The 26082-nt window shown below is 41.6% G+C and overlaps 1 protein-coding gene and 1 non-coding gene across 2 annotated transcripts in view; both read left to right on the top strand.

Moving 5' to 3' along the window:
* The window catches only part of PACS1 (phosphofurin acidic cluster sorting protein 1), a 171532-nt gene that overhangs the window by 58106 nt on the left and 87344 nt on the right, over nt 1-26082 (top strand). The gene's annotated exons all lie outside the window — the stretch shown is intronic.
* LOC112607511 lies at nt 23242-23346 on the top strand. Its single transcript, XR_003115849.1, has one exon. It is a non-coding gene; the product is annotated as a small nucleolar RNA U13 (small nucleolar RNA).

The following is a 26082-nucleotide window of genomic DNA, read 5'->3' as shown; positions in this document are numbered from 1 at the left end:
TTGCAGTGAGCTGAGATCGTGCCACTGCACTCCAGGCTGGGCGACAGAGCAAGACTCCATATCAAAAAAAAAAAAAAAAAAACAAAGTAAGAAGGGTTTAAAAAATATTATTATTATTATTAAAATAGAGATGGGGCCTAACAATGTTGCCTGGGCTGGTCTCGAACTTCTGGGCTCAAGCGATCCTCCCTCTGCCTCCCAAAGTGTTGGAATAATGGTGTGAGCCACTGTGCTTGGCCAGTAAGAAGGGTTTTTATGCATTATACACATAGTGTGGAATCAGTAATTTCAGAGGCGTGAGGCACCCAGCACTGCTGGGCAGCAGGGATTACCTGACTTGTGCTGCATCTTTATTTTTCCCTTCACCTCAAGTTAACTTTATCATTCATACTTCTGATTTTTCGGTAGTGTCTCCAATTTCTCCTTGCAGCTGTAGAGTCAGCTTGAATTTTGTGATGTTTGTCCATGTGTCTGTCATCCAAAAGGACATGCATTTTTATGCTAGAATAAATGATGTTAGGAGGACATCTACCCATTTATGATAATTTTTTAAATATTCAATTGGCTACGTTGTAATAGTCAAGCACTAAGGGTACACCTGAGCTGAAAACAATTCAGTTGGAATCTGATTTTGATTTATTTTCCATCCAGTCTACCAACCAACCAACCAACCAGTCAGCCAATCAGCATTTCTTGAATGTATTCTTTGCACCATCCACTGGGTTGGGTTTTGGGTGCATGAGGATGAATATGATACAATCCTGCCCTTAAAGATACAACTTTCAGGGTGAGAAGATAGCTGTGTATATGTATAATTTCAGCAGCATGACAAGTGCCATGGTCAAAGTGAGTGCAAGATGCAATATAGTCTAAGGCCACATTTATGCATGTTGGCCTCCTCCCTCCCTCCCCTCTAGCCCGCTTCCTTATCTGGTAAGTCAAATGAATCAAATGTCAGGCAGTTTGGAGAGCTGAAGCAGAAGGAAGCTTCCTTCTGCCCCTATAAATTTGTTACTTTTTCTTCCAAATAAAAATTTGTTATTTTTACAATACCATTATATTGACATTGCAAGGGCCCCTGGTGTTTTTATTGTTTTCTGTTGTCACTTTGTATCTCTTCTCCCATTCCCATCCCACTCCCATTAGCATCTTCTCTGATGTATTTAATATGTATCCTTGGATATATATGTATCCTTATGTGGTGTTTTCTGTAAATTTATATAAATAGCATTACATGATAATTCTCATTCTGATTCTTTCTTCATTTAAAACTACGTTTTCAAGTTCTGTTGGTGTTGTGTTTATATGGTGCTTTTAGCCACTGCATTGTATTTTTATTACTCTATCTGCTGCCTTTTATTTATCTGTTCCCCTAGTGACGGACACCTCATTTGTTCTCCCTGTACCACAAACAATGCTCTGCAGGTATAGTGGCTCACATCTATAATCCCAGCACTTTGGGAGGCTGAGGCAGAAGGATCGCTTGAGACCAGGAGTTCGAGACCAACCCGGGCAATGTGACAAAAACCTCATCTCTACCCGAAATTAAAAACTTAGTTGGGCGTGGTGGCATGTGCCTGTAGTCCCAGCTACTTGAGAGACTGGGGTGGGAGGATCGCTTGAGCCCAGGAGGTTGAGGCTGCAGTGAGCCTTGATTGTGCCACCAGTGCACTCCAGCTTGGGCAACAGATTGAGACTGTCTCAAAAGATAAAAGATAAAACTAAATAAATTAATAAGAAAATCCTCATATATGTCTTCTTACAAACTTGTACAAGAGTTTTTCTGGCTAAATACCAACAAGTATAATTGTTGGGTCACAGAGTATAATCATATTTAATTTTACTAAGTAATGCATGATTGCTTAATTTGTATTTCCACTACTAAGTGCAGTCCTTAGTATTTGACTTTAAAACTTGTGTGAGTTTGGCAGGTTTCACATGTTATTAATATCTTGTTTTAACTCACATTTTTCTGATTACTAATGAGCATGGCTGGATTTCTGTGTATGTTGGGTAGTCTTTGGATTTTCCTTTTATGTATGACCTAGTCATATCATTTTCCTATTTTCCAGCAGAGTTTCTTATATATTGTAGCTGTTAATCTTAAAGCAGTTACAAATGTTTCAGATGTCTTCTTCTGTCCCTCATCTACCTGCTAACTTTGTTCATGATGTCCTTTATTCAGCAGAAATCCTTTGTTTTAATTTAGACATTTCCTTTGCTTTTTCCATTTATAAAGATTTGTGCTTTTCGATGTCTTACTTAAGAAATCTTTTCTGGGCCAGGCATGGTGGCTCATGCCTGTAATCCCAGCACTTTGAGAGGCCAAGGTGGAAGGATTGCTTGAGGCCGGGAGTTTGAGACCAGCCTGGGCAACATAGCAAGACTCCATCTCTGTGTACAAAAAAGGCATTATCCTATATTTTCTTCTAATTAGGTTTATATGTGCCTCAATTTACATCTCCAGTTTAATCTTTTCTCTGATCTCTAAATTTGTGTACTCACTGTCTGCCTGATAGCCGCACCTAAATATCTAATAGATATCTCAAATTTAGCATTGCTACAACTTATTTTATCCCTCCTCATTAAAAAAAAAAAAAGATCTGTTCCTCCCCCAATCTTTATTTATCTAAGTACACTTGTCCCTCGGTGTCTCTGGAGGATTGGTTCCATGAGCATCCCTCCACAGTGGATACTGATATAGGTTAGCTTTGCGTCCCCACTCAAATCTCATCTTGAACTAGAATCCCCAAGTGTTAAGGGAGGAACCTGATGGGAAGTGATTGGATTATGGGGGCGATGTCTTCCATGCTGTTCTTGTGATAGTGAATTCTCGAAAGATGTGATGGTTTTATAAATGGTAGTGTTTTCCTGCGCTCTCACACACCTCTCTCTCCTGCCACCGTGTGAGACAGTCTGTGCTTGCTTTCCCTTCGCCATGATTGTGAGTTTCCTGAGGCCTCCCCTACCCCGTGGAACTGTGAGTCAGTTAAAATCCTTTCCTTTATAAATTACCCAGTCTCGTGTAGTATCTTTATAGCAGTATGAAAATGGATTAATACAGATACCAAAATCCACGAATGCTTAAGTTCCTTGTATAGTGACACCGTATATGCATATAACCTACACACATCCTCCCTCGTACTTTAATCTCTTGAATACTTATAATAGTTAATACATTGTAAATGCTATGTAAATTATTGTTATACTGTATTATTTAGGGAATAAACAAGAAAAAAAAGTCTGTACATATTCAGTATAGATGCAACAAGCCTTTCCCCCCCCCCAAATATATATACATGTACATATTTTTTGAGATGGAGTTTCACTCTCTTGCCCAGGCCTAGCTAATTTTGTATTTTTAGTAGAGATGGTGTTTCACCATGTTGGCTAGGCTGGTCTCGAACTCCTGACCTCAAGTGATCTCCCTGCCTTGCCCTCCCAAAGTGCTGGGATTACAGAAGTGAGCCATGGCACCTGACTTTTTTCCTAAATATTTTTGATCCACAGATATGGAACCTGTGGGTACAGAGGGCCAACTGTAAATGGTGCTGCTTTCCACCTTGTTGCTCAAGCCAAAAACCCCAGAGTCATCTTTGCTTCTTTTTCATGCTCTGCATGTATAATCTGCCAGCAAGTTTTATACATTCTGATTCCAGAAAATTTATGGAATCTGTCCTGGGCTCTTTATGGTCTCCTGCTGCTCCTCTAACCATGTCATCTGTCTTTTGTATAGCCATTATTACTCTGCTTTGCAGAGTTTATTTGTTTCATTTTTTCATTAAAGACTCTTACCTCAGCTTCATAGTTAGCTTTGTAAGATAGAGCACTAGGTCTGGCTGGCCATATGCTGCCAGATGGAGGAGCTGAGTTTCTTTCCTATGTTCTGCTCCTTGGCTTCAGTAGTGGCTGCTGGAGGCATCACTGCACTGATGCTTGGGGCAAAAGATCTTGCCAACCTCTGTGCAGGTCGTTGGAACAGCTGATAATGTCCGTGGTGTATAATATGATGTAGATCAAGAGATGTCATTGAAAGATTTTTGCCTGCCAGCAGGTCAGAGTCTGAAGACCATGCCCAGGGTGGCGCTATCATACTTCACTGCAGCCTCTGGTTCCTGTGTTCAAGCTGTCCTCCAGAGTAGCTGGGACTATAGGCACACACCAGTATACCCAGCGAACTTTTCAATTTTTTTGTAGAAATAGGGTTCCACATCTGTTGGTCAGGCTGGTCTGGAACTTCTGGCCTCAAGCGATCCTCCTACCTCAGCCTCCCAAAGTGCTGGGATTACAGATGTGAGCCACCATGCCCAGCTAGACTTCTTTGTTAAGTGTACCTTAAAGCAATGCTTTCTTCTTTTCCCATCACAAATTTAATTATTTATAAAAATATCTAGTGGAAAGAAACTGGATTAGCAAGCCAGACAGGTACTTGTCCTGGCTAAGTGTGATACTGGGCAAGTTGTTGACTTCCTTCTTCAGATGCCTGTGATACATACCCCATGTTTATTCTAATTTCTTAAAGATATGAGAACCTAGCTCTAACATATGCATAAAATGCCTATTCCTGAGGCATTGATCACACTGTCATTGTTCCAGGTTCCTTTCCGTCCTCCCTGAAATCTCCGTTAGCATAATTCCCCACCATCCCCATGTGCGGAGTCCACTGCCCCACCGTGTGCTGCTGCCCTCGACTGTTCTGAGGCCGGCTGAGTTTCAGAAGTAACGGACTCGGTGATTAAATTTCTTTTTCTTTCCTTTTTTTTTTTTTTTTTTTGAGACGGAGTCTCGCTCTGTCCCCCAAGCTGGAGTGCAGTGGTGCAATCTCAGCTCACTGCAACCTCTGCCTCCCAGGTTCAAGTGATTCTTGTGCCTCAGCCTCCCTAGTAGCTGGGACCTACAGTTGCCTGCCACCACACCTGGCTAGGTGATGAAATTTCTTCAGCTTTCTCTGGCCCTCCCTACTTCTGGAATCCAAATGACATGCTACATAGCGTTGCCATTTCTGATTTGGATGCACAAATATAGGGACAGATGGGTGTGTGTGTGTTTTTGATTTTTTTTTTTCTCTGTTAATCTGGCTGTAAAAGCATTTCCAATGGCTAATAGTTTAGTATATGTTCCCATTGTGGGAGTAGCCTATACATATAGAAGTCCAGTTAGGTAGGGCTCCCTGTACCCTGGCGCCAGGGCATTGTTCTGACCGATGGTGCCCCCTGATGGCCAGTGTAGAAACTTGGTCACGGTGTCATCTTTTTCTCACCATCATGGGGGATTCCCTTCACTCCCCAGCATTTTCTCACTTTTATTCTGTCTTGAATCTTAGGTAATTATGCCTGAGATAATCCTCCTTATCTCCTCTTTGGGTTTCTTATTTCTTCTCTTATTTATTGCCCTCTTACCTCAAAAATATCTTATTTCAGCTGGGTGCAGTGGCTCACGCCTATAATCCCAGCCACTTTGGGAGGCTGAGGCAGGTCGATCACCTGAGGCTCAGGATCACTTGAGGCCAGGCTGGCCATCATGGTGAGACACTGTCTCTACTAAAAATACAAAAATTAGCCAGATGTGGTGGTTCAGCTACTTGGGAGGCTGAGGCAGGAAGATGGCTTGAACCCAGGATGTGGAGGTTGCAGTGAGCTGAGATCACATCACTGCACTCTAGCCTGGGCAATAGAGATAGACTGTATCTCAAAAAAAAAAAAAAAATCTTATTTCTTCTCACCACTCATTCTTTTCATTATATTTGAACTAAAAGCTTTTCCCAGTAATGGCTAAAAAGTACCTAGTGGCGTGTCCATATCAAAGAGAAAGGAAGCCCTTGATTTTGAAGAGAAATTAGAAGCCACGCTAAGGACTCATGGTTGCCAACTTCTCGAGCTCTGAGATAGGTAAGGTGCTCCCTTCAGAATCTTTATGAGTTTTTGTTAGCTCTTCAGCTTTCTCCAGCCAAAATTGCTTTGGTTTAGGCTTTAAAACTCAAGATAAATGAAGATTCTTCATTTTAACTTTAGTTGATAAATTACTAGTATTACAGAGTGATTTTCTGTGTGGAAAACATGCCAGCGCTGTCACCCAGACACACTATGCATGGGTTCAGCATGTACCATGGCTGCCTGAGGCCTGCCCTCCTCCCTGCTGGCCTCCTCTCCTGTGCTACTTTTTTTTTTTTTTTGAGACAGAGGCTTGCTCTGTCACCCAGGCTGGAGTGCAGTTGCAATCTCAGCTCAATGCAACCTCCACCTCCTGGGTTCAAACAATTCTTCTGTCTCAGCCTCCTGAGTAGCTGGGATTACAGGTGCCTACCACCATGCCCGGCTACTTTTTGTATTTTTAGCAGGGATGGGGTTTCACCATGTTGGCCAGGCTGGTCTCGAACTCCTGATCTCAAGTGATCCACCTGCCTTGGCCTCCCAAAGTGCTGGTATTACAGGCGTGAGCCACCACACCCGGCCTTCTACGCTCCTCTTAACGTAGTTTCAGATTCTGCCCAGGTGCCTTCCAGACTAGCTTCTGGAACACTGTCCACCTGTCAGTTGAATTCTTGAGCTATTGATTTGTCAGTGACTTTTAGCTCATAATTGAACTGTTGTAAATAACATAGATATGTAAGTATGTCCCACGGGTTATGTGACTATAAGCACATAACCCTCCAGTACTAATTCACTCTCTTTCAAAATTGTGCTTTTGCTTTTAGTGTTTGGGGAGCCCAGGAGAGGAATGTGAAACAGGACTGCCCAGTCCTGCTAACACACACACACACAGACACACAGACATGCCAAAAACCAAAACAAACCAAAATATTCCTGAGTGCAGGAGTTGTGATTTAACAAAACCTTCATATCTTCTTCCATCCCCACTCCAGAGAACACCCTACTTAGAATAAAAATCTAGGATTGATGAGCACTATAGCTTCCAGTCTTTATGGAGCTGTGAGAACCCATCGTTACTTGATTTATTCTTCTATCTTTTCCAGAGTGGATGTAGTCTTTGAATAGAATTGCATAATTTTAGGGTTTTAAGCACCCTCAACAATCGTGCAGTTTAGTTTCCCATCTCATGCCTTCCAGAAAACTTCATACAAGTTGACCCTCATCTAGCCTTGGCCTGAGTGCTTCCACTGAGCCAGAATTCAGCACTTTTTTAAGCAGGCCCATTCCATTGTATGGACTGCCCGAATTATTAGTAAGTTCTGTATGTTCAGCTAAAACTTAACTCATGGAAATTTCCACCATGAGTCCCGATTCAACCATAGAAACAAATGACTCAGTGTTTTCACTTCTACAGAAGTGGCCTTCAGCTATTGGAGGAGAGCGCCCAGCCTCCGTAGGCTCTCCAGTCCCAGCGTTGCCCACTTTTCTCTTGGCTTTTTGGGCTTTTTTCTTCTTGATTTTTGGGGATTTTTGAAAATAGCCCTATGTCTTGGATATGAGTCACAAATTGCTCCCTCCCCTTCATTTTGTCGTTTGTCTTCAAGCTCTGTTTACATTGGTGTTTGCCATGCAGAATTTTTTCTTTAATGTAATAAAATGTAGCCATCTTTTTCAAAATGGCCCCGGGACTTCATGCATTTAGAGTTCATTTATACTTAGAAAGGCCTTGTCCACTTGAGGCTATTTAAAAAATACCCATATTTTCTGCTAGTACTTAAATAGATTTGTGTGAGTGTGTGTGTGTTTGTGTGTATGTATGTACTTAAATCTTTTATGCATCTAGAATTTATTTTAAAATAAGATGTGAGGTAGGGGTTCAAATTAATTTTTTTTCCAGCTAGCTGCCTAGTTACTCCAACATTATTGAATTATTCATTTTTTCCTGCTGTTTTGAAATGCCATTATATTAAATTCATGACACACTTTTAGATTTTTTCCTAGAATGTTTCATATGTTTTATTTCCAAGCAAACCACCACACACATCTTATACCTTCATTGTTGAAATTTTTAACCTAAATGTAAAACTTGTTATGTGCTTACCTGGCATCCGGCTGGTCGGGATGATCTGACTCTGCTCCTTCCTGCCTCAACAGCTTCCTCTTGTGTGCCACCTGCAGGTTAATAAGCATCTCTTATGTCGTTATCCAGGCCATTGACCAAGGGGTGACAATAATGTTGGCCTTTGTAGGGCTGTCCTTTGGACTCCAGTGGAGAACCATTACTCACTCTTTCCTATTTTAGAGATACAGCATGATAGGTTAAAAAGTGCTTAGGGTTTTGGTTTCAGTTGCAGGACTGAATTTGAGCATCCCTTCTATTCATTCTCAGACTTTAATGTGAACAGGAATAACCTGAGGATCTTATTAAAATGCAAATTCTTTATTTTTATTTTTATTTTTGAGACGGTGTCTCGCTCTGTCGCCCAGGCTGGAGTGCAGTGGCACGATCTCGGCTCACTGCAAGCAAGCTCCGCCTCCCAGGTTCACGTCATTCTCCTGCCTCAGCCTCTTGAGTAGCTGGGACCACAGGTGCCCGCCACCACACCCAGCTGATTTTTTGTATTTTTAGTAGAGACGGGGTTTCACCGTGTTAACCAGGATGATCTCGATCTCCTGGCCTCGTGATCCGCCCGCCTGGGCCTCCCAAAGTGCTGGGATTACAGGCATGAGTCACCGCGCCTGGCGTTTGTTTTTCTTTTTTCTTTTAAGATGGAGTCTCGCTCTTGTCTCCCAGGTTGGAGTGCAATGGCACAGTCTCAGCTCGCTGCAACCTCTGTCTCCCAGGTTCAAGCGATTCTTATGCCTCAAACTCCCAAGTAGCTGGGATTACAGGCACCCACCACCATGCCCAACTAATTTTTCTATTTTTAGTAGAGACAGGGTTTCATCATGTTGGCCAGGCTGGTCTTGAACTCCTGACCTCGGGTGATCCACCTGCCTTGGCCTCCCAAAGTGCTAGTATTGCAAGCGTGAGCCATGGCACCCAACCTAAAATGCAAATTCTGATTCAGTAGGTGTAGGGTAGGCCAAGATTTTGCACTCCCTCCCCTGTTTTTTTTTTTGTTTTTTTTTTTTTTTTTTTTTTTGAGACAGTATCACACTCTGTCACTCACGCTAGAGTGCAGTGGCCTGATCTTGGCTCACTGCAGCCTCAAACTCATGGACTGAAGTGATCCTCCTGCCTCAGCCTTCTGAGTAGACGAGACTATAGACTTCTGCCACTATGCCCAGGTAATTTAAAAAAAAATTTTTTTTTTTTTTTTTTTTTTGAGACGGAGTCTTGCTCTGTCGCCCAGGCCGGAGTGCAGTGGCGCGACCTCGGTTCACTGCAAGCTCCGCCTCCCGGGTTTACACCATTCTCCTGCTTCAGCCTCCGAGTAGCTGGGACTACAGGCGCGCACCAGCACGCCCGGCTAATTTTTTGTATTTTTAGTAGAGATGGGGTTTCACTGTGTTAGCCAGGATGGTCTCGATCTCCTGACCTCGTGATCCGCCCGCCTCGGCCTCCCAAAGTGCTGGGATTACAGGCGTGAGCCACTGCCCCCGGCCAAAAAATATTTTTTTTTTAGAGATGGGAGTCTTGCCATATTACCTGGGCTAGTCTTGAAATCCTGTCCCCGAGCAACCACCCAAAGTGGGATTACAGGATGAGCTATGGTGCCCAGCCAGATTTTGCATTTTTAATAAGTCCCCAGGCCATGCTGATGCTGCTGGTCCATGGACTACCCTATATCTTGCAGGACCAAGACTAGGGTGAGTGAAGTGAGATGCCCCATGAAGTGTGGGAGGAGGCACTTACTGTCTTGGCACTTGCACACACCGGAGAGCAAGCACTTCTTTTAAGTTTTGTACCCTGGGTCCCTTGCTTGCCTCCCCCTAATCCCAGACCTGATATCATGTTTCTTATTATTGTTAGGCTCACTGCTGATGAACCTACTAAATAGGACTCTTGAGAGGTGAACTCTTGCTGTCTGCATTTTTTTTTTTTTTGAGATGGAGTCTCGCTGTGTTGCCCAAGCTGGAGTGCAGTGGCACAATCTTGGATCACTGCAACCTCCGCCTCCTGGGTTCACACCGTTCTCCTGCCTCAGCCTCCCGAGTAGCTGGGACTACAGGCATGCGCCACCACGCCCAGCTAATTTTTGTATTTTTAGTAGAGATGGGGTTTCACCGTATTAGCCAGGATAGTCTCGATCTCTTGACCTTGTGATCTGCCTGCCTCGGCCTCCCGAAGTGCTGGGATTACAGGCGTGAGCCACTGCGCCTGTCCACTGTCTGCATTTTTAAACAAGTTCCCCAGGTGAGCCTTAGGCACACCAACGTTTGAGAACCACTGAAAAAGAGAAGTTCTGACTTTTAGGATTAATTTACAGCCTGTTATGAAACCAGTGCTTGCAACCTGAAAACCTCATGCTGCTGTTTACCTTTAGTTTTCATGGTGTGCTTGAGATAGTGGTGGCTAAGCCTGAAATATATATATTTTTAATTGTAATGTTTGTGGGTACATAGTTGGTGTATATATGGGTTGCATAAGATGTTTTGATACAGGGATGCAATGCATAATAATCACATTAGGGTAAGTGGGGTGTCCAACTCAAGCATTTATCCTTTGTGTTACACACAATCCAGTTATACTTTTTAGTTACTTTAAAATGTGTAATTAAATTATTTTGTACTATAGTCACCCGGTTGTGCTAGCAAATACTAGGTCTTATTCATGCTTTGTAACTGTTTTTTTTTTTTTAAATCCATTAGCCCTCCCCATTTCCCTCCCACTGACCCCCGACCCCCACCCCCCACCACTACCCTTCCCAGCCTGTGGTAACCATCCTTCTACTCTTTGTCTCCATGAGTTTAATTGTATTAATTTTTAGCTCTCACAAGTAAGTGAGAACATGTGAAGTTTGTCTTTCTGTGCCTGGCTTATTTTACTTAACATTATGACCTAGTGCCATCCATGTTTCATCCATCCATCCAAAGGATCACATTCTTTTTTGTGGCCGAATAGTACTCCATTGTGTATATGCACTGCATTTATTTATCCATTCATCTGTTGGTAGACACTTGATTTCAAATCTTGCTTGTTGTGAAGAGTGCTGCAGTAAACATGGGAATGCAGAGACCTCTTTTCTATACTGATTTCCTTTATTTGGGGTATATATCTAGCAATGGGATTGCTGGATTGTAAGGTAGCTCTATTTTTAGTTTTCAAGGAACCTCCAAACTGTTTTCCGTAGTGGTTGTAAAGTTGCAAATATTGACGGTAGTTACTCAAGTGGTGCCAGACTACAGGAGAAGGCCTGCTTGTATTTGACAAAACCAACCTTTACCCACGTACTGAATCTGATAACGTGGTTTTTGCTCAAAATCCAACTCTTACGTGGCAAAAACCTTAATCGAAAATGCACCATAGCTCAGTGCTTTTCAAACTCTAATGCAGGTAAGAATATTCTGGGTATCTTGTTAAAAATGCAGATTCTGATTCAGCTGGCCTGGGGTGGGGCCTGTAATTCTGCGTTTCTGACAAGCTTTTAGAGGGTACTGAAGCTTTAGCTCTACAGCTGTGCTTGCAAACCAAGGAGATTTTCGACTGAGCTCCAGTTCGGAACTTTCTCCTAATGTATGAGAGTTTTGGTTAGGAATGTTTGGAGAAGTTATTCATTAATTTTACTTCAGCAGACAGGGAAAGATGTTTTTGTATTTTTAGTAGAGACGGGATTTCACCATGTTGGCCGCCGGGCTGGTCTCAAAACTCCTGACCTCAAGCAATCTGCCCGCCTCAGCCTCCCAAAGTGCTGGGGTTACAGGCGTGAGTCACCGCTCCTGGCCAGAGATGCAGTTTTGATATGTTGTCCAGGCTGCTCTCCTGGGCTCAACTGATCCTCCTGCCCCGGCTCCCAGAGTGCTAGGATTATAGGTGTGAAGTCACTGCCCAGCAGGGCTACGTGTATTTTTTCTAAAACCCAGGTAAAATGTATTCATTGCTTAAGAGTCAGCATTTATTTATTTATTTATTTATTTATTTATTTATTTTTTGGGTGAGACCAGGTCTCGCACTGTTGCCCAGGCTGGAGTGCAGTGCCGCGATTTCGGCTCACTGCAGCCTTCACCTGATCCTCACACCTGATCCTCCTGAGTAGCTGGGACCACAGGCACTTGCCACCCAGTGGTCCCAGCTTGCCACGCCCAGCTAATTTGTTGTATTTTTTAGTAGAGACAGGGTTTTGCCATGGTTTCCAGGCTGGTCTTCAACTCCTGAGCTCAAGCAATCCTCCCACCTTGGCCTCCCAAGGTGCTGGGACTACAGGCATGAGGCACTGCGCCTGACTTATCAGCATTTTATTTAAAAAAAAAAAGGAAGGAGATAATTGTGTGAAACCTGGTAGTAAGAAAAAAAAAAAGGAAGGAGATAATTGTGTGAAACCTGGTAGTAAGAACTTTCAATTTAAGCTGAATGGAAGTGGGGCTCCTGAAAAAGAGAAGAAGGTTGGTGACCAGCCTGGTCAACATAGTGAGACCTGGTCTCTACTAAGAGAAAAAAAATGGAGGGAAGAAGGTTCAAGCTGCTGCCATTTAACACTGCTTCTCCCAGGAGAGCAGTCCTGCGAGGCTTGAGTTTCTCTGAATGATGTCTTAGGTTTCAACACTGTCCGCTTACTTGTTAGCCACCTTCATGGAAAAAACCCGCAATCCATGAATATTTGTCATCTCGCATGCCATTACTGGGCAAACAAAATGAATCACAAGCTGGGACTTGAATAGAAATTCCATTATTGGCCGGGCGCGGTGGCTCAAGCCTGTAATCCCAGCACTTTGGGAGGCCGAGACGGGTGGATCACGAGGTCAGGAGATCGAGACCATCCTGGCTAACACGGTGAAACCCCGTCTCTACTAAGAAATACAAAAAACTAGCCGGGCGAGGTGGCGGGCGCCTGTAGTCCCAGCTACTCGGGAGGCTGAGGCCGGAGAATGGCGTGAACCCGGGAGGCGGAGCTTGCAGTGAGCTGAGATCTGGCCACTGCACTCTAGCCTGGGCTACAGAGCGAGACTCCGTCTCAAAAAAAAAAAAAAAAAGAAATTCCATTATTTACAGACAGGTCAGATTAATCTATCTAGGAAGGACAGTGAAAGAGGCTATTTTTCCTGATGGTGCTTTTTAAACTGCAGTCAGGTGGTGCTGTTAATGAAAATGCGAAAGAGAAAGAGTGATTTCCCTCCTAAGCAGTATTAGATTATAGTGTTGTCAGGAGTCTTGCAATTGAATTACCTTCTTGTAATCAATTCCACCTTATCAGTTAACTCTACTTGTAATGGACTGCTGGCTTCAAGAGACTTAGTCTGGATTATTTAAAGCTTCTTGCTGTAAAGGAGACATCACCTGTAGCATCTTCCCTTCCCCAGGTGGAGCATCCCCTGTTTGAGCACTTTGGAGGCTGCAGTGTTGTGAGCTCTGCCCTGGCTGGGAGGGGTTCTGGAACAGGTCTGAAGCCCGTAGAGCAAAGGCTCATTTGTCTGCTTGATGCCAGTGTGCTGCGGGTTCTCCAGAGGCTGGGACTGGTTGCTTCTGAGTCCTCGTTAGTATTGTTACTGCACTTCCCATTCGTATCTGCCTGTCATGTTCTACCACTAACCCCCAGGAAGAAATGAATGGGAAATTTAGTTTGCCATGATTTTTGCCCTGATTTAATGTATGATAGTTTGGGAAGCCATTTACTGTTCAAGACCTTCCTTTTTTTTTTTTTTTTTTTTAAGGCAGAGTCTCACTCTGTTGTCCAGGCTGGAGTGCAGTGGCACAATCTCGGCTCACTGCAGCCTCTGCCTCCTGGGTTCAGGCGATCCTCATGTCTCAGCCTCCCAAGTAGCTGGGTTTACAGGCACACACCACCATGCCCAGCTAATTTTTGTTTTTTTAGTAGAAAGGGGTTTCGCTATGTTGGCCAGGCTGGTCTCCAACTCCTAACCTCAAGTGATCTGCCCCCCTTGGCCTCCCAAAGTGCTGAGATTACAAATGTGAGCCATTGCGCCTGGCCCCAAGACTTTTGTGAAACAAAGCATTTTTAAAAGTTTCATAAGTAATATTGGAATTAATTTAGAGTGGACTGTGTGAAATAAATGCTTTGTCACAAACTTAACGGGGTCAACATGGTAACAATATTGAAAAATGCTTTTAATTTTGTGAGGTGCGTATTCATAGAACTAAGAGTCAGAAGTTCTTGAACCTTGATTCCTGTTTGCCTCTTACTGATAATGGACTATATTTAGCCTTTTCTTGGGTTGGGTCCTTATCAAAGAATGAGAAGACTAATAGTAACAATAATATGTGTTTGCTGTATGACGAGAGCTAGCCAGGTGATTTGCAGTTTTAGTAGGGTAAGGTATAGCAGTATGAACCATTTCTATAACAAAAAGGAAATGTATCATGTTGACAGAGTGAACAAAGTTTTTTAGAGAAGAGGAAAACAAATCTTGAATTCGTTATTTGTACAAATATACATAGAAAGCTATCAGGGCTGTCAGGAGTTTTCGTTCATGTGAGAATGAAGGTAAAACTTGCTCTAGGTGCTGGCCGGGCATGTTGGCTCACGCCTGTAATCCCAGCAATTTGGGAGGCCATGGTGGGCAGATCACGAGGTCAGGAGATCGAGATCATCCTGGCTAACACAGTGAAACCCCTTCTACTAAAAATACAAAAAAATTAGCCGGGTGTGGTGGCAGGCGCCTGTAGTCCCAGCTACTCGGGAGACTGAGGCAGGAGAATGGTGTGAACCCAGGAAGCAGAGCTTTTGTGAGCCGAGATCGTGCCACTGCACGCCAGCCTAGGCGACAAAGCAAGACTCTGTCTTTAAAAACAAACAAAAAAACAAAAAAAAACAACCTTGCTCCAGGTGCTTAGATAAGACTCGAGGGAAACACAGACATTTATTTGGTTTATTGTTAGATCAATGTAGAGTTGTACAGCAATCTTTTACATTTTCCACTCTCAAGACCTAGAAATGCATGGTATAATAGCTTAGAAAGACAACTGGTGTGAAGTATGTTCCTTATTCTTTTTTTTCTTTGAGATGGATCTCACTCTGTTGCCCAGGCTGGAGTGCAGTGGCACAATCTCGGCTCACTGCAACCTTCACCTCCTGGGTTCCAGCAATTCTCTTGCCTTGGCCTCCCAAGTAGCTGGGATTACAGGCATGCACCATGACGCCTGGCTAATTTTTTGTATTTTTAGTAGAGATGGGGTTTCACCATGTTGGCCAGGCTGGTCTCGAACTCCTGACCTCAGGTGATCCACCACTTTGGTCTCCCAAAGTGCTGGGATCACAGACATGAGCCATCACTCCAGGCCTGTTCATTATTCTTGATGATCTCACATTTGACTTACAATGCACTTTTATGTCATGTGATGAGGCAATACGTTTGAAGATGAAAGAGGGCATTTAAGTAGCTGAGGACAGAATTGGAACTTTAGTAGTTACAGTGAGGAAGTCAAAATTTCTCCCCACAAAACAACAATAATACCAGACAGAATTGTCAAAAGCAACTGTTTCAGGGCTGTAGAAGTAGAATAAATGCAAGAAATAAATGGAGAAGCATTTATCCAAGAGAAACTGCTGAACTTCAAGTAAGAAAAATGGGAGTCTGTGACGTCCTTGCCTACAGTGACGGGGGTTACTCCCATCTCCTCCTGCCATTGGTGTGGTAGTTCTGTCAGGGTAGAGCAGGCCATGAAAACTAGCAGCTTGGCTACCAGAGAGAACTTGCTTGATTTGGAGCAGGTGAAAAGCCCCCATCCGGTGGTATTGACAGTGAAAGTAATGAGCCTCAGTAGTAAGAGAAAAGGAAGGCCAACAGTTCTGGTAGTGAGAGAGATATCCCAACTGGGTCAAGCAGCAGACTGGCAAAGTAGCCCAAAACTTAATTGAGATCCTGGAAATGAGACAGTTTTAGAGGGGTCTGAAGGGCTGTCCACACATTTCTGGCTGACTTAGAAGCCTCTGCACACATGCAGGTAAGACTAGAGAGATCCCATGGTATCTGTTTGTCCCTGGTTGGCTGGGAATCTGCATGAATGTACAAAGGAAATGCAAGAGGGCTGATCCGAAAGGAAAAGTGGGGTACACCTGAAAACTGCTTGAACTTTTTGCTCCCTAACCCTGCACAGACCCATGGGCAGAGAGGTTGGAAGCCTACCTAGCAGGCTCAAGAGATGTGAACACAACCTATAATCAATCATTGCCTGATCACTAAGCTGTGTGTTAGCAAGTCAGGCTTAAAAATAAAAACAAGAATTTGAAAAGAAAAACTGGCAAAAAAAGAAGAAAAGAAACTGAGTAGACATCAAATAGCCACACATCACAGGGGAGACAGATTTTGTAGATTTAGTCGAGGCAAATTACTAAAGAAATAAAAAACACACATGAAAAATTACAGTTGAGAGTTGCTACAATATATTCTCTGAAACATCTAGTTTTTAAAAATTTTGTCTGTAATTTACTATGGTTATGTCTGTAAGGAAAGGCTACAGAAAACAAAAAAACGCTAATGGGACAAAAAAAAACAGAAAGGGTGGTTCATATTCAGGGAAGATAATCAGTCAATAGAAACTGCCTCTGAGTGAGCCTAGATGTTAGGTTTAGTAAACAAAGACCTCAGCACAGCTATCGTAGATGTGTTCAGGAAATACAGGAAACTATGTATGTCATGTTTAAATATTTAAAGAAATGTATGATGACTATGACTCAATAAATCTCAATAAAACAGAAACTATAGAAAAGAACCAAATGCAAATTCTGGAGATGAAAAATACAGTAAAATTAAAAATTTGCTATAGGAATTCAACAGCAGATTTGAGACATAGAAGAAAGAATCAGTGAACTTAAGATAGATGAATAGAAACTGCCAATCTGAAGAACCTGAGAAAAAAAAGTGAACAGAGCTTCAGAGATCTATGGGACATCAGGCATACCAACACACAAGTCATAGAATCCCACAAAGAAAGGAGAAGAAAGGGCAGGAAAAAAAAAATGAATGAAGTAACAGCCAGAAACTTCCTACGTTTGATGAAAATCATGAATCTATGAAAACTTCAAATTGCATAAATATTGAGGGATCCACACCTAGGCATATCCTGGTCAAATTATTGACAGGCAAAGACAAAAAGAGGCCAGATGCAGTGGCTCATGCCTGTAATCCCAGCAGTTTGGGAGGCCAAGGCGGGCAGATCACTTGAGGTCGGGAGTTTGAGACCAGCCATGGCAAAAACCTCGTCTCTACTAAAAAATACAAAAATTAGCTAGGTGTGATGGCTCATGTCTGCAGTCCCAGATACACGGGAGGCTGAGGCAGGAGAATTGCTTGAATCTGGGAAGTGGAGCTTGCAGTGAGCCGACATCATGCCACTGCATTCCAGCCTGGGTGACCAAGTAAGACACTGTCTAAAAACAAACAGAAAAAGACAAAAAGAGTAAGAATGTCTTGAAAGCAGCAAGAAAAAGGTAACTCTTCAAGTTTTTTATTGTAACAGTATGAATGTTTGCTGACTTCTCAGCAGAAACAGTGTAGGGTAGAAGGCAATGGAATGACATATTCAAAGTACTGAAAGAAAAAAACCAAATCAAAATCTTTATATCTAGCAAAAGTATTCTTCAAAAATGAAGGCAAAATGAAGACATTCCTAGATAAGCAAAGACTAAGAATTGCTTGCTACCAGATCTACCTGAAAGAAGTTTTTTGACTGAGAGGAAAATTCTACCAATGGACAGTAATTCAGATCCACAAGAAGAAAGGAAGAACACCAAAACTGCCAAATATTTGGGTAAATGTAAGATAATGTATAAAAATAGCTGAGGTTCAAAGTAATAAAGAACATTCTCCTGGTTAAGAGGAAAATGATAACAATGGAAACTTGGGTCAACTTAAAGGAATAAAGAATGCTAAAAATAGTAAGTATGTAGGTAAACATAACAAATTTTCTAATGTTGTAACTTTTCTAAATGGTAATTGACAGTAAAAAGCAAAAATAATAACTATTATGGATTTAAAACATGTAGAATAGAGAGTAAAGCGGTGATTCCTGGAGCCTGGGAAGGGTAGGTGGGAGTGTGAGGGAAGTGGGGTTAGTTAATGGGTACAAAAAGGAAGAATGAATAAAAGCCAGTATTTGCTAGCACAACAGTGTGACTATAGTCAGAAGTAATTGTAATATAAAAATAACTGTTGTCTGTGACACAAATGATAAATGCTTGAGGTGATGGATACTCCATTTACCCTGATGTGATTATTATGCATTACATGCCTGTATCAAAGTATCTCAAATAACCCATGAATATATACACTTTCTGTGTACCCACAAAAATTAAAAATAAAAATTTAAAATTTAGAAATGAAATATATGGCCATAAAAAAAAAGACATAAGGAAAAAAAATACCTGAGACTCTCTTGTAGTTTGTTGAGTGTAATTGGCATAATCCTTTTGAAAGCGAGTTGGGCAGTAGCCATTAAAAATTTACTTTTTAAAAATTAATTATTATTTTTTGAGACAGAGTCTTACTCTGTTGCCCAGGCTAGAGTGCAGTGGTGTAATCACAGCTCACTGCAGCCTTGACCTCCTGGGCTGGGCTCAAGTCATCCTCCCAGCTCAGCCTCCCAAGTAGCTGGGACTACAGGCACACATCAGCTTGCCTGGCTAATTTTTGTATTTTTTTGTAGTGACAGGTATCTCATGTTGCCCAGGCTGGACTCATACTCCAGGCCTCAAATGATCCTCTTACCTTGGCTTCCCAGAGTGCTGGCATTACAGGTGTGAGCACCAAGTCTGGCCTGCCATTAAAAATTTAAATGGTTAGTCCTTTTAACTTAGCACTTTCAGTTTTAAGAACATATATCATAGAAACACTACAATAACTTTGTAATAACTAAAAACTATAAAAAAGTCAAATGCCCATCAGAAGGACTGATTAAGTAGTATATTTATTTTGACTAAATATTATAACCATTAAAAAGAATGAAGTCAGGCTGGGTGTGGTGACTCACGCCTGTAATCTCAGCACTTTGCGAGGCCAAGGAGGGCAGATCACTTGAGGTCAGGAGTTCAAGACCAGCCTGGCCAACATGGTGAAACCTCGTCTCTACTAAAAATACAAAAATTAGGTGGGCATGTTGGCACGCACCTGTAATCCCAGCTACGCATGATGCTGAGGCACAAGAATCGCCTGAACCAGGGAGGCGGAGGTTGCAGTGAGCCAAGATCACACCACTGCACTGCAGCCTGGGTCACAGAGTGAGGCTCCATCTCAAAACGAAACAAAACAAAACAGAATGAAGTCGTATATGTTTTAATATGGAAAGGTGTCCACTTAACAGTTGCTAAATGTGATGCATTTGGTCGAAAAGAGATGGAGCAGCACAGAAGTATATGCTCAAAGGTATGTGTGAGCATGTGTACATGCACACACACTTTTTTTGTTTGTTTGTTTGAAATAGGGTCTTACTCTGTCACCCATTCTGGAGTGTAATGGCTTGATCTTGGCTCATTGCAACCTCCGCCTCCTGGGTTCAAGCAAGTCTCCTGCCTCAGCCTCCCAAGTAGTTGGGATTACAGGCGTGCGCCACCACACATGACTAATTTTTGTATTTTTAGTAGAGACGGGTTTTCACCCATGTTGGTCAGGCTGGTCTCAAACTCCTGACCTCAGGTGATGCACCTGCCTTGGCCTCCCAAAGTGCCAGGATTACAGGTGTGAGTCACCATCCCCAGCCAACATGCACTTTTTTTCTTCAGACTTTTAACAGTGATCTTGTGATTTATAGGATTGTTCCACTTTATTATGTATTTCCAAAATAGGAGTTTTTTTCTACTGTGTATTTCTACTTTTTCTACTTTTTGAAGTACTACTTCAAAAACAAATATTTTATAAACATGCATTTTAAAAAGCAGCTCATAGCATAACATTAACTTTGTATTTGAAATTGTGAGATTGGGCCGGGCGCGGTGGCTCAAGCCTGTAATCCCAGCACTTAGGGAGGCCAAAACGGGCGGATCACGAGGTCAGGAGATCGAGACCGTCCTGGCTAACACGGTGAAACCCCGTCTCTACTAAAAAATACAAAAAACTAGCTGGGCGAGGTGGCAGGCGCCTGTAGTTCCAGCTACTCGGGAGGCTGAGCTTGCAGTGAGCTGAGATCCGGCCACTGCACTCTAGCCTGGGCGACAGAGCGAGACTCCGTCTCAAAAAAAAAAAAAAAAAAAGAAATTGTGAGATTGAGTACCCGGCCTATAAACAGCACTTAACTTTCCTTTCTACATCCATTCCATATCTTGTATTCCCGTGTGTGTGTGTGTGTGTGTGTGTGTGTGTGTGTGTGTATGTGTTTTACATGTCTGTTCAGTACATTGTAAGATCTTTGGGGGCAAAACTGATTTTTTTTTTTTGTTTTGAGACGGAGTTTTGCTCTCGTTACCCAGGCTGGAGTGCAGTGGCGCCATCTCGGCTCACTGCAACCTCTGCCTCCCGAGTTCAAGCAAGTCTCCTGCCTCAGCCTCCTGAGTAGCTAGGATTACAGGCATGCACCACCACACCTGGCTAATTTTGTATATTTAGTAGAGATGGGGTTTCTCCATGTTGGTCAGGCTGATCTCAAACTCCCAACCTCAAGTGATCCATCCACCTCAGTCTCCCAAAGTGGGATTATAGGCTTGAGCCACTGTGCCCGGCTAAAACTGATCTTACTCATGTTTGTTCAATTCCTCCCTCCACATCCCATCTCTCTATTCCTATCATATAGTGCTTTGCACACAGCAGACCATCTGTGAATATTTATACTTTATTAAAGACATATAAAATAGTAATTACTCTCTACAGCAATTGGAATCCAATACAGTAATCTATAATACAGTTATTTGATCCACTGACATACGTTCGTTCTTTTTCTCCCAAAAATAACCATTGAGATTAACAAAACCAAAACAAAACTGAAAGCGTTCTAGCTTTTCCCATCTTCTCCATTTACTAAATATAGAAAAGACTGGGTTTTGCTGACTTTTAGGCAGGAAATGGATTCTTTTTCTAGGAACATAATTCCTGTATCTAACTGAGCTATTCTTTTATGTCGTTTCCTTTTCACTAAAACAGAAAAAACATTTTAAGCCTTTCTACCTTTGCTATATGACTTTATCACATGCAACATTTGGAATATTTGATCTCATAAATTTCTAAAGACAGGGCTTTACCACTGAAGTGTTACTGTTCATTACTTGAAAACTTATTACTTTTAAATGTTTTGTGTATAGCACTGTGCTTTTAAAAGTAAGGTATTATTTTTAAAAATCCACAAAGTAAATTACTTTCTGTTGGATTAGAGGAAATTTCCATTAAGGGAGATTGAGTGAAATGGTTGCATAAACCCTCCTACAGATAACAATTGAAAGATCTGGGTAAAATATAAGAAACAACTAAAAGCATCCAAAAACTGTCCCTAGAACCTGGAGGAGAGTTGACTCCTGAAACACTATAATAGAAGGAGCAAGAATTGCAAGTTTATGACTTTTTTGCCAGAAGTTATGCATCATTACCCATGGTGGTTTCAGTAGAATGAAATGACAGTGAAAAGCTGCAGCCTTACAGATGAGAGGTGCCAAAGAAGAGAAGTCAGGGATGGAAGAGAAGCTGGAAAGTCCAGGGGGAATCCTGGAAACAAGAGAGGACTACAGAAAGGGTGAGGCCTCATATCTAAGTGAAAACTGCCCAAATTCCTAAATGTTAAACTCTAAATGTATAGGTGAAATCCCAGGGAGCCCAGCAAAACAAAAACAAAAATAAAAACCAGCCAACCAGTGAAACAAAGCAAGCAGACAGAGGCTAGAGAGGAATCTCCCCTTAAAAGACAGACCTATACTATGTGAGATCTGTGAGGTTCATGCTTTTTAAAACAGTATATCCCTAAACTGTGAACAGTGAAGCTGTGGAAAGCTGAAGCCTTACTGGCTTGGGGTTGAGAGGAAAGACCCTAATATTGCCCAAGCAGCTGAAAACTTAGGAGGAAATCACAAGAACACAAAAATCGGAGAGTATGATCCCCTAAATCTGAGTATGATCAATCTAAATCCTTGGCTGTCTGCCAGATTACACAGAAGCATGGGAGACCCCAGGGAGCTAGGCTAGACACTGTAAGAGCTGAGCAGAGATAGCAGCTGCTCCATACCATAGGAGAGACAGTTTGCAGTTTTAATCTAGGCAAGTTAACTGCCTACTAGAATATAAAAAAAGAAAGTCCTCAGAGTAACACAGTAGAATCCAGAGTTGCTATAACATCTTATCTACAATGCCAAGTTTTCGGTCTACAATTACTAGACATGTAAATAAAGTGGAAAGTCTAACTCATACTGAGAAAGAAAAGCAATCAATAGAGACTGACTCTGAGTGTGTAAGTGGGTACAGTGTTGGATTTTGCAGGCAGACTGCAAAGCTGCTGTGCTGTGATCAAAGAATTATAGGAAAATTTGATCAAAGAATTAAAGAAAAATTAAGTGAGGAAGGAAATTAAAGGAAAAATAACTGAACAGATTGTAACAAAGAAATGGAAAGTAAACAAATGGAAGTTGTAGAGCTCAAATAAGTAATAGCTGAAATAAAAACTCACTGGAGGCCGGGTGCAGTGGCTTACACCTATAATCCCACAACTTTGGGAGGTCAAAGCAGGAGGATCACTTGAGCTCAGGAGTTTGAGACCAGCCCTGGCAACATAGTGAGACCCCACCTCTACAAAGCGATCTGAAAATGAGCCAGGCCTGATGGTAGGTGCCTGTAGTCCCAGCTTCTTGGGAGGCTGAGGTGGGAGTATCACTTGAGCCCAAGAGATCGAGGCTGCAGTGAGCGGTGATCATGCCACTGCACTCCAGCCTGGCTGACAACATATCTCAAAAAAAAAAAAAGTTCACTAGATGTGCTCAACAGCGGTTTTGAAATGACAGACAAAATAATCTGTGCAGTTGAAGATAGATCAATAGAAATTATCCCACCCAATGAAGAGAGGAGCAAAGATTGAAGAAAAGTTAGTAGAACCTCAGAGACTTGTAGGACGATATCAGGTAGCCTAATATAAGTGTACTTGGAGTCCTAGAAAGGGAAGAGAAAAATAGGCAAAAAACAATATTTGAAGAAATAATATCCCCAAACTTCTCAAATATGGTAGAAAACACTAATTTATAGATTCAATAAGTTCAATGAAGTCTAAGCACAGAGAAAAAGCACTCATAGGCACATCATAGTCAAATTGCTGAAACCAAAGATAAAAAGAAAATCTTAAAAGCAGATGGAGATCCTTTTGCAGCTCACGAGTATGACGATTGGGTGTTCATGCACGTGTGTGAGGTGTGCCACCCTCTGAACCTTGTTACAACATCAGCGCATTATGTCTCTGAACTTGTGTGGGGAGGGGAAGCAGAGAAAAGTGACACATTACATAAAAGGGATCGGTGTTACAAATATGACTGACTTTTCATCAGAAACGAAGGAAGCCAAAAAACACTGGAATAGTATAGTCAAATACTGAAAGAAAAACCCTGTCAACTAAGAATCCAGTATCCAGAGAAACAATTTTCAAAAATGAGGGCTAAAGACATTTTCAGAAAAACAAAAATCGAGAGAATTCATCACCAGCAGACTTACACTAAAAGAAGTTTTCAGAAGGAAGGGAAATGATACCAGGTGGTAACTCATCTACAGGAAGAAATGAAGATCACTGGAAATAAAAGACTATGAATTTTTTTCTTTCTCTAATTTCTTTAAGATACATACGAATTTTTTTTTTTTTTTTTTGAGATGTGGCTCTCACTGTGTTGCCCAGGCTTGAGTGCATTGGCTATTCACAAGGACAATTAATGGTGCACTATAGCCTTGAACTCCTGGTCTCAAGCTATTGTCCTGCTTCAGCCTCCTGAGTAGCTGAGACTACAGGCGTGTGCCACTGTGCCTGCTGGTGACATAAGAAACAAGATTTTAAAGATTTTGTAACACTGTAGTGCTGGGTTTATAATGTCCATATAGGTTGGTCACGGTGGCTCACATCTGTAATCTCAGCTCTTTAGAAGGCCAAGGTGGGAGGATTGCTTGAGCCCAGAAGTTTGAGGCCAGCTTGGGCAACATGGTGAGACCTTTTCTCTACCTAAAAAATAAAAAACCTTTTAAACATATAATGTATATATAGGTGTAATTATGACAACAATAGCACTAAGATGGGGCAGGGCAAATGGAAATTTACTGTTGTAAGATTTGTATATTTTACCTGCTTAGAAGAGACACACTTTAAACACAGAGACACAGGTTAAAAGTAAAAGGATGGAAAAAGATTATACCATGAAAAGAATATGCGTAAGAAAGCTGAAGTGGTGATGTTAACATTGAATGAAATAAACTTTAAGACGAGGAATATTGTTAGAGATGAAGAGTACTTTATAATGATAAAAGGGTCAGTATCTTACAGAGCTATAAAAATCTTCAATGTATATGTCCCTGATAACAGAGCTTCAAAATACTGAACCAGGTGCAGTGGCTCACTTCCGTAATCCCAGTGCTTTGGGAGTCCAAGGCAGGAGTATTGCTTGAGGCTGGGAATTTAAGACCAGCCTGGGCAACATAGTGAGATCTCGTCTCTGCAAAAAAGTTTTAAAAATTAGCTCGTTGTAGTGGTGCACACCTGTAGCCCTAGCTGCTCTAGAGGCTGAGGCAAGAGAGTTGCTTGAGCTTGGGAATTCAAAGCTGCAGTGAGCTATGATAGCACCATTGCCCTCCAGCCTGGGAACAGAGCGAGACCCTGTCTCTGAAAAATAAAAATAAAAAGGCTACTAGGACTAGTCAGTGAGTTTAGCAAGATACAGTAGGATCTCACTACTGTAAGAGCATACAAGTTCAGTATATCAAGAAAACCATTTAAATTTTGATCAGAATACCAAGAAAAACAGATAACCGGAAAAAAAAAATTGTAAGTATAGTGTTCCACTTGCTATATCATCCAAATACATAAGTACTAGGGATAAATTTAACAAAATGTATATAAAACTTACATACTGAAAACTACAAAATATTAGTATAAATAGGCTTGTGGATTGGAAATCTCAGTATCATAAATAATCAATTTTCTACAAATTCATCTGTAGATGCAGTACATTCTCAATCAAAACTCCTGCTGTATTTTTTTTGTAGAAATTGAAAAGCTGGTTCTAAAATGTGTATGGAATACAGAGTACTTAGAACTGGCAAAGCCAGCAAAAATTGAGGACTGACTTTTACAGCACCGCAAGGCTGTGATACTGGCAAAAGAATAGACATGTACATAAATGAGAAGATGGAATCCAGAAATAGGTCCACACATAAATAGACAATTGATTTGCAGCAAAGGTCCTGAGGCAATTCAATGAGGAAAGGAACATCTTTTCAACACATGGTACAACAGCAACTAAATATCTGTGTGGAAGAAAACGAACATTAACCCATACCTTATATGCTGCCCAGAAAGCTCAAAACGGACCAAAGTCCTAAAAGTTAAAACTATAAAGCTTCTGGAAAAATTATAGGGGAAAATGTTCATGTGACTTCTGGGTGTGAAAAGATTTTCTAAGTAGGATACAAAAAGCACACACCATAAAATAAATGAATGCTAAATTGAACTTTATCAAAATTAAAATGTTTGCTCTTCAGGAAGGAGTGAAGAAAATGTGCAATATGGGATAAAATGTTTACAATAGATAAATCTGACAAAGGACTGTAAAGAACTCTTACAATTCAATAATAATAACCCCAGTTTTTAAATGCATAAAAGATTTCAAAGTATGCTTCACAAATTAAGACACAACAATGGCCAGGAGCTACATAAAATACTCACATTATTAATCATCAGAGAAAAGCAGTTTCCAGCCATAATGAACTACCACTCTTTACCCTCTACATACGGCTAAAATTTAAGAGACTGATAATGCCAGGTGTTGGCAAGTGTGTGGCACAAGCAGAACTTTCATATCTTCTGTTGAGAATGTAAAGTAGGGCTAGTTTAGAAAACAGTACTTTGTTTTAAAGTTAAACAGCAGTTACCCAAGGGTACAGTAATTCCATGCCTAGATTTTTATCTGAGAGGAATGAAAAGGCAGAGGCTTCTTAATGAGTG

Source organism: Theropithecus gelada, chromosome 14, assembly GCF_003255815.1.
Source record: "Theropithecus gelada isolate Dixy chromosome 14, Tgel_1.0, whole genome shotgun sequence".
NCBI lineage: Eukaryota > Metazoa > Chordata > Mammalia > Primates > Cercopithecidae > Theropithecus > Theropithecus gelada.
Note: the sequence above shows the minus strand (reverse complement) of the source record. Positions and strands in the feature narration are given on the sequence as shown.